This window comes from Hevea brasiliensis, chromosome 15 (assembly GCF_030052815.1).
Source record: "Hevea brasiliensis isolate MT/VB/25A 57/8 chromosome 15, ASM3005281v1, whole genome shotgun sequence".
NCBI classification, from domain to species: Eukaryota; Viridiplantae; Streptophyta; class Magnoliopsida; order Malpighiales; family Euphorbiaceae; genus Hevea; species Hevea brasiliensis.
The window spans coordinates 28,820,284-28,830,363 of NC_079507.1; the positions used below are offsets into that span (position 1 = coordinate 28,820,284).

The following is a 10,080-nucleotide window of genomic DNA, read 5'->3' on the forward strand; positions in this document are numbered from 1 at the left end:
GTTTTGTAGAATGGCACTACATTCCTCTGTTAGAGCTACTGTTCCATAGTCCTCTAGCTTTCTTTTCTTTGACAGAATTTGCTTAAGAAATTTGGCATAAGAGGGCATCTGAGAAAGTGCTTCAGTGAAGGGGATGTTAATGTAAAGTTTCTATAAAACTTTCAAAAACTTCCCAGACTGCTTATTCAATTTGGCTTTGTGAAATCTCTGAGGAATAGGTAGGGGAGGCTGGTATGGTTTTGGTAATTTCTTTATCTTCCTTGCTTCCTCTTCTTGATCTTTCTTAGCTTCTTCCTCCTTTTTCTCTGCTTAGTCTTTAGATTTTTCTATGGTTTTCTCTGTTGATTCTACCTCTGGTTGTATTAGAGTTTTTCCACTCCTCAGTGCAATGCCTTACAATGCTCCCTTGGGTTCATTTCTGATTGACTGGGAAGTTTGCCAGCAGCCTTACTTGAAAAACTTGCCTGCTGAGCAATTTGATTCTCTAGCATCTTGTTATGGTTAGCAAGTTAGTCAATTTTGGAAATCAGCTATTTAATCAATTCAGTTTGTTGTTGTTAAGCTGCTAGGAATCCTTCCATCATGGTTTCCATGGTCATTTTCGGTTCAGGTTATTAAGGTTGGAGGGGTAGCGATGGCTGTGTAAGGTTCTGACCTCTGTTCTGAAATTCAGGGCGTGCTGGAGGTTTGTACCCTTGTTGCTTGTTTATTGGCTAGTTCTACTAACTAGACCATAAGAAGTTTGGGTGGTTTCTCCATCCAGGGTTGTAAGTATTTGAATACGGATTGTTTGGCTATCTCTGGTTGAAGTTTCCTCCATTATTCACATAGTTCATCTGTTCTGTAGGTTTGTTGAAATTACTGTCTTTTGAATTCATGTACCCTCCTTCGTAGCTGCTTTCATGTTAACTACTTGTACCAATTGCATTGGCTTGCATTTTTTCGAGTTTCTTTGTGAGCTGATCAAACTGGGCATTTATCATGCTCAGGGCATCTACTTCCAAGACTCCTGCAATTCTTCTTGCATTTCCTCTTTCGTTTGAGCACTCATAGTTATGGTATGCAACCCTTTCTGGGAGTTCAAGTGCTTGTGGCACTGTTTTCTCCATTAGATCACCCTCTATAGCTGAATCAACTGTGCTCCTTGTAGATGGTAGTAATCCATTATAGAAATTTTGCACCAATAGCCAATCTTCTATGCCATGGTGTGGACATTCCCTCTGTAGGTCTTTATATCTTTCCCACGCATCATAGAGTGATTCTCCCTCTTTTTGTCTGAAGGTGTTGAGCTCAAGTCTCAGCTTTGCTGTCTTTGCAGGTGGGAAATACCTTGCTAGAAAATTCCCAGTTAGTGAATGTTCCAACCGGTTGAGAAAGTAACCACTTCCTTGCCCTGTCTCGAAGGGAGAATGGGAATGCTCTGAGTCTTATTGCTTGATCAAACACTCTATTAATCTTGAATATATCACATAAGGCAAGAAAACACTGGAGGTGGTAGTGTGGGTCCTCTGTTGGTGAACCTACAAACTAGGTTTGTTAAACCATTTGGAGCCATGCTGGTTTTAATTCAAAGTTGTTGGCTTCTACTATGGGTCTAATGACACTGGGCTGAAATCCTTGGACAGATGGAGCTTTGTAATCTCTCAAGAGTCTTGGTCTGTCATTATTATCGGCCATGGTTGGGATTTCGAGATCTTCTTGACCGTGCTCTTGATGTTTCCTTTCCTTTCTGATGGCTTTCAGAGTTCTGTCTATTTCTGGATCACAGTCCAAAATTTCTTATGGCTTTGTTCTGGTCATATACCAGATCGGGTACTTGAGAGAAAAGAAAAGAAATATAACCAGTAAAATAAAATTAAATAATAAATATAATTACCTAAATCAGCTAAATCGCCTATCGCTTGATATTACTAGAAATAAAATTCCCCGGTAATGGCGCCAAAAACTTGTTTCGCTATTTTGCATTTACCGCAAGTGCACGTATCGCTAACAAGTAATAAAGTGATAAGTAGAGTATTGTTCCCATGAGAAATTTTGTTTAGTAAGTACCAATCTACACAGAAATCTTGACTGTCTAGGCTATCAATACTTAAGGAATGAAGTTTGTTAACTTTAAACACTAAAATGGTAAACTTAAAATGAAATGATTTATTTGAAGCAATTATGGAATTAAGATTCTCACACTTGAATCATACTAGGGATGTTATCTCATTTGTTTACTAAATTGAGGATCGTTTTCCTTGATGGAAATCAGTCCTAAGCTATCCTAGATCCTCTCTCAAGGCATCTAGGGTGTATTCTAATTAACTCGTCCACTACTTTCATGGTGATCAAATCAATTAAAATCCTTTAAGACCTTTGACCAATTTTTAGGTTCCACAAAGGTATCAGCCTATGTCTAGGTCAGAATTCCTAGGTTTAAGATCTTGATTTTCTAATGTAAATCTTCACCTTTCAGTCCTTCAATTAACATAGCATGCATTAAGATTACAAGAAATTAAATCATAACTAAGTGGGTACCAACACATAGCATGTATTAAGATTACAAGAAATTAAATCAAGAAACGAATCTCAAATCCAATAAATAAAACTCAGTGTTCATTCATAATAATAATTACAAGAGCTACTCTCCCAAATCCAGAATAAGAAAACTACTCACTCATGGTGAGTTCAGCAAATGTCATGATAAAAAGTAAAAACAATAAAAAAAAAAAGAAAGAGTTATGCAAAAGAAATAAAGTAATAAAATTCTATCTAAGGAGATGAAACGAAGGAACCAAAAAGAGTTTCAGCTTTGATCTTGCGGAGCTTCAGCTGAAAGACTTCTTTTAGTACTGATGTAGAGCATGATAATAACAACCTTCAGTAACATTCTCAATGACAGTCGCCTCTTTTCCTGGTGTTTTCTTTTCTATTTATATTGGTTGCCCTAGGGTTAGGTCATTTTAAGTCCGAAAGGCTTTAGGAGTCTCGTTCGAACCAGAAAAGAAGAGGGGAATTTGAGTAAGAAAACAAGATGTAGCATAGTACACGGCCCGTGTGTCACTACACAGGTCCCGCAAAGTAGGGCTGTGTAACTTGCTGGAGGAGAATCACGTGGTCTTGTTTTAGCACAGAAAGTTACACGGGTCTGTGCTAACTACAAGGGCCTGATTACATGGGCTGTGTACTTTTGTTCCCATAAGGTTCTTCAAGCTTATACTTGGCAGAGACTTACACGGGTCCCTGCAGATTACATGGGTCTACTTACACGCTGTTGCCAAAAAGGGTCTTTCCAATAAGATAGGAATTTTTGTGTCTTCTTCCATATCTAAAATGACAAACTCCACCAGAATGTAGAATTTCCCAACCTTGATAGGCACATTTTCTAGAATGCCTTCTGGATACTTAATTGAACGGTCAGCCAATGAAAGATACATGTTTGTGGGATTCAACTCTCCCATATTTAACTTCTCATGTATTGAAAGAGGCATTAGGTTGACACTAGCTCTAAGGTCACATAAGGCATTTGCCACATAATTATCACCTATATAACAAGGAATGGAAAACACACCCGGTTCTTTGAGTTTGGGAGGTAACTTCTTCTGAATTATAGCACTGCATTGCTCTCCCAAGTTGATGGTATTATAATCTTCTAGCCTTCTCTTGTTGGTAAGAATCTCCTTTAAAAACTTGGCATTTGGGATAGTGCCTCAGTGAATGGCACATTGATATATAACTTCTTTAGCACTTCAAGGAATTTGCCAAATTATTTGTCTAGCTTATGCTTGATGAATCTTTGAGGGTAGTTAAGGGTGGGCTTGTGAGGCTCAGGTGGGATGTATGGTTTTTCTCCCTCATCTTGCTCACTTTTGCTTTCTTCTTCTTTTTCATTTTTCTTGCTCTCAACTGAATTTTCTTCTTTTGTGCTCTCTTTTTCTTCTCTCTTGTTTTCACTCTCTTGACCAACTTTCTTACCACTTATCAAGGTCACAACCTTACATTGTTCATGAGGGTTTTGTGGTTGGCTAGGTAGTTTGCCATAGGATTTACTTCCTGATGAGCTTGCTTATTGAGCCAATTAAGTCTCCAACATACGATTGTGGGCTTGTAATTGATCCATAGTTTGTCTCCTGTGTTGCATTTCTTTCTCCAATTTGCTATTCATCTTGCTTTGTTCAAAAAAAAATTTGTCCATCATACTTTCTAAGGTTGGCTTCAGTTCATGAGGTGGAAGGGATTGTTGTGCTCTTGCTTGATATCCAGGTTGTGGCTGCCTTGTGGGTTGAAATTGAGGCTGAAACTGAGGCCTATTCTGCTGCATATACTGCTAGCTATGAGCATAATTTGAGCTTTGACCTTGTTGAGCAAAAGTTGCTCGTGGCCTCCATGTTGAGTTGTTCACATTAGAGTAAGAATTTCCCATAGGTTTCTGTTGATAACCTCTTACCTAAGCAGCTTATTCTTGCAAATAATCATCACCATAAGAAGAGTAATCAACTCCACAACTTTGGGTTTCATCTGTGTAGGCAATTTGTTGCATAGTTGTAGGAGTTGAGGTTGTTGCCTTTGTGCAAAAATCACTAAGAAGCTGAGTTAACTGATCAAATCTTGCATTCATGTAGCTAATTGAGCCAAGTTCATAAATCCTAGCCTTCTTTGGCTCAAGTGCTCTAGGATTTCCCCATAAATGGGTATTATGAGCAATCTTATCTAATAGATCATAGCATTCTTCGCTTATCATTCTCATGAAATCTCCATCTGCTTGTGAATCAATTGTGTTTCTTATGGCTGAAGTAACTCTGGCATAGAAATTCTGAACAGTCATCCATTTAGGTATTTCGTGATGAGGACATTGCCTTTCAAAGCTCCTTAGGTCTCATCCAAGATTCATACAAAGTTTCATCATCCCTTGGCTTAAAAGCTACCATCAAATTCCTCAAATGAGTGGTCTTCCTAAGTGGGAAAAACTAAGATAGAAAAGCTTGAGATCTGCTCCCAAATAGCTATAGTAGCTTGTGGAAGTGAGTCATACCACTTTAATGCTGAATCCCAAAGAGAGAATGGAAATAAGGTGAGCCGAATCACTTAATCTGAAACTCCAGGCTTCCTTTGTGTGCCACATATCATTAAAAATTTCTTCAAATGAGAATGAAGATTTTCAAGTAGACTACCTCTAAATTGTGAATTTTGAACCATTTGAATGAGACCAGTCTTTAACTCAAATTGATTAGCTCTAATAATAGGTATGTTATCTCTCACATCTGCACATCTAGGAAAAGCATAATCTAACATGGATCTTCTCTGAGGATCATTTTGATTAACAACTTCATTTTTCCTGTTTTGCTCATTTTCTCCATTATCTCCACCAATAGCTCTATTTTGATTCTCCATATTTTCAATTTTCTCCTCTTGGTCAAATCTTTGTTATTCTTCTTTTTCTGCTTCCTTTCTCCTTTTAGATTCCTTTTGGTTGGCTCGATAGATTTTTTCAATTTCAGGGTTGAACAACAATTCAGCATCACTTGTGCTTTTTGATCGTTTCATAAACAAGAAAAGTACCTGAAAAACACAAGGAACAATAGTGAAAATAAAAGAAAATAAAAATTCTAATCAGCTTAAAACAATTAAAATCCAACTTAAAAACAAATAATTCCCTGGCAACAGGGCCAAAAAAACTTGATTGTGTTAGCTATGAAATAGCTTCCGCAAGTGCACGGGTAACAGTAGTATAGTTTTAAAAAAATAATATCATTCCCACAGGAAATTGTGCTTAAATTGGAAATAAAATGATAAGCTAATTAGAATGATAAAATTTAAAGATATTAAAAATAAAATTTAAAATTAAAATTGGTATTTGAGGAATTTAAACTAAATCAAACAATTAACTTAATTAATTAGACTAGATTACCAAAATTTAAATTCAAATTGCTAATTATGAAATTGGGAGGAATTAAATCTAAATTCAATAAAAATTAAAGTAATTCTAGAGATAGGGTTTTCAATATTGTTTGCATGTGGTTTATCCGTAATTTAGCCAAACACATGAGAATTGCAATTTTGAGGAAAATTAATTCTTAGTTCTTTGAAACCTTTTTCAAGCATTTCAAAATTAGTATTCATCAAATCAAACCTTGTTTTCACCGTATTTCAAACCTAACAAAAACCCAATTAAAACTCTAATTGATTTTGGAAAGTCCCCTTAATCCTCTTAGCTTATCTCTAACACGAAGAAAACTAAGTTTATTGCAAGATTATCGATCCCAAACATTCACTTTTCAGTCCATCTGTCAAGGATTAAAACTTAACTTAATGAGGGCCCATTCATCAAGCAAGGCAATAAGCTCACAAGTAATAAATCAAAGTGCAGCAAATCTCATTTAAATGACTAAATTAGTTCAAAAACCACAATACAAAGCAATATTTACAAACCCATCTTTAGAATCTCAAAGATCTACTCACAAATCATGGTTTTAAGACAAACCCAAGTATAGAAATGAAGAAATAATGAAAATCTAAGCTAAGGAACAGAAAAACCCAGTAAAATGATGAAGAGTCTGCTGCTGGAGTGTTGCATAAGACATCTTCTGCAGCTGTTGTAAAACCAAATTTCACGAGCTCCTCTTCCTCTCCCTCTCTCTTGCAAAATCTCCCTCTCTTTCTCCTTATGGAAAGAAAGATAAAAAGAAGTTTTTATATGGTTCAGAGGTCTACCTTAGAATGGGTAAAAAGGCAGAAGATTCTAGAGAAAGTGATGTACTAAATCAGAGGGACGAGAGTGCCACGTCAGCCATTTTCATTAAAACGATACAAGCTGAATCGGTTGTGTCGCGCCTTGTGTCGCAGGTTATGAAACCGTCTACCCAAGAAAAACTTCATATATGACAATCGACATAACCTATGACACAAGCTGTGTCACAGGTTGTGTCACTTTTGACCTCTTCAACTCAACTTTAAAATTTTGCAATTCAACTCTAATTTCTTCCAAATGGCTGCTTTGATCAAAATATACCAAAATGCTCCAAATTTAACCTACAAAACAAATAAGTTCCAAATATTAAACTAAGAAGAGTAAAAAGGCAAAATTTACTAAATATATGCTAATATCTATAGTAATAGCTATGAATAAGGGTCAATTATGTGCAAAAATTATACCTAAATAATGATATAAAATGCATGCATCATCATCCAGTATAGGTTACTTGGGCAACAAAAAATGAAAGTTGATAAATTTAATGAAATAATGAATATAACAAGTACCAAATAAATAAGACTACAAATAATTTTCAAAAATTTGTCTGCATGAGACATCAATACACTCACTGCATGTTTATTTCCTTTTAGTTCTTTCTATGTTATTATTGGAACCACTAAGCATTATTGCTTAGTGTGTTACTTTTCACCATGTGTAGGTTCTAAAGAGACAGACAGAGAGCCTAGCAGACCACAGACTGGGTGAGGTCACAGATCTACCTAGAGTCAGAGTCACCTCTCATCTACAGTGCATCAGTGGTGGGACCTTTCGGTTCCTTCTGAAATTATGTTTTTGCATTTTGTAATAGGTAGTGGTTTGTGATTTGTAAATTACGAACTCATGTAAATAGTAAATTTATGTAATCATATGTTGATGTACATATTTTGTAAAATTTTGTTAATTAGTAAAAGTTGAGAATATCTTCATGAAATTAAAGTTGATTTCGAATTTGAATGAAATTATGGATTCATGTTGAGAACTTGAGATGATTGCTAATGTTGAGAATTGTTGAGACTATGTTGATGGTTATTGGAGTTTGAGATGAAGGAACGGAAGCGTGAAAAACACAAGTTTATACCATTGAATTCAAAAATTTTCACCTAGGGTCACATGCATCATGCAAGATTTATTTTTTATCTATTTGATTTCAATGATAAACAACATATTAAAACTCTTTTAATATCTTTTTGGATCTGTATTTGCCATTTAAGATTTTAAAATTAATCAGATTAATTTTAGAACCCTAGATTAAATCAAGAACGATTACACTAACCTCTTGATGCACTGCAGCGTGTCTGCGCCTTTGAGATTCGTCTTCAGGACACCAGATATTGTCCCTCTAGCTTGTCCACACCAAGAACACCTATGGCAGTCCTTGAATAGCTTCTAAAGCTTTTTCTATTAATTAGAAACTCAAGTTCTGCCTTTTAAGAGATTAAAGATGTAAACAGGACACTAGAAACAATTTCTAGTGTTCTTAATTCAAGAGATTGATGGCTAATCTCTTTGAATTGATAAGAGATGAAGAAGAAGAGATAAAAACCCTCAAAGTGGCATGAGAAAGGAGTGTGGCTGCTGGTTGTGTTTTATTTTCTCAAAACAACACTTAAATAGCTAGGTTAACACATTAAACCCTTGCCACATGTCACCCTTTGATTAGCTCTAGGTTTAAGTGACCCAATCACATTGTGCCAAGTGTCAAACCTATATTTAATCTTGATTTTAATCATGTTACATGATTAAAAAACATTTGGCAAGCTTATGTGTTATGCCATGTGTCACCATCTCATGGTGCCACGTGTCACACTACAAAATGACCAAAATGCCCCTGTGTCTTAATTTTGAGTTCTTAACCCAAAATAATTATTTTCTTCTTCTAATTAATTTATATCAAATATAAATTAATTAATTAATCTCTATTAATTAATTTCTCATTAATTAAATTCATATTTAAACACTTTAAATATAAATTTAACTTATATTATACATCCAATAATCTAGATTTGGTTTCAAGTCATGCAAGGGACTTTGCAATCTAATTGCAAACCAAACCTATTTAATTAATCAATTAAATTCTTTAATTAATTAATTAAATCATATTTAATTAGGTGATAACTTGTGTATGTGTGTGACTTACTAGGCTCATCACTAATTGGCAATGAGACATGATATCAACTCTTAATATCATCAGAACTCTTTCTTACCATAAATGATTTCTCTAAATCATTTTATGAACCTCATAGACCATGGTTAACACCTAGCATAGCATGCCATGGCCACCCAATTAGTAATAAGGTTTACCTTAAATGAACCTAAAATCATATGTTACCATGCACTAGAATCTCTACATAAAATCCCAACTCAAGCTGGAGTCATGGTTTATGTCAAACTCCATTTGCTATGAATATTATGTTCTCTTTTAATTCCAATTCTTGATTAAAAAGATTTTCTCATCAGAAACTCTTTTTTGAATAAATCTATCTGTCCTGGCCAGGAACTTGAAACATCAAGAACAATTAAATGAACATAGGATTTTATCTCTATTTACTTAGAGGAACGGATTCCATCTTGATCAACACCTACCTCCATATATAACTAGTAGGATCCAACACATGCCCATATACCCATACACAGTACAAGTATGAAAGCAGTATCAAACTCAAACTACCTATATACAAGATAACTGTGCTATCTCAGGTCTAAAGATTATATGCACTGATATGATTTATGACAAAAAATTGACAAGAGTAAACTCCATGTGCTTGTCATAAGTGTCACTGGTTCGGCCTACTTATCATTTATAAGTGCCTATCATGTTTGTTATATGGCATGAGACTCACCATTCCATCTTATTTATATCTCATATGAATAACTTGGGAACAAACATGAATACAATCTTTCTGGATAAGTCATGTCCTTATTATGAAGTATCCTCAATTGTGAACCTATTTATGATACTTTGTGCTAGAAATATTGTCACTCATATTCTTAACAACTTAAGAATAATATTTCTAACAAAATATCAATGGATCTTTTCTATTACACATAAATATATTATGTAAACGGAAAAGTGGAAATGCCTTTTATTAATAAAAATATGTACAAGATACATACTAAATGATATGCTCTAAGGCATACTACTAACAATCTCCCACTAGCACTAGAGCCATTCATTATAATATCTTAGACCTATCTTCTCAAGATGTCGGTCTAACTGAGTCTGTGACATAGGCTTAGTGAATGGATCAGCTGGATTTTCAGCTGATGCTATTTTCTGCATGGCTATATCGCCTTGCCCAACTATATCTCTGATAATGTGGTAGTGCCTTTCTATGTGTTTGGATTTT

General features: G+C 35.1%; 1 non-coding gene across 1 annotated transcript; it reads left to right on the top strand.

Moving 5' to 3' along the window:
* Nucleotides 1–1,197: 1,197 nt before the first annotated feature.
* Nucleotides 1,198–1,304, top strand: LOC131174230 (small nucleolar RNA R71). The gene has a single exon (XR_009144478.1). It is a non-coding gene; the product is annotated as a small nucleolar RNA R71 (small nucleolar RNA).
* Nucleotides 1,305–10,080: the final 8,776 nt, after the last annotated feature.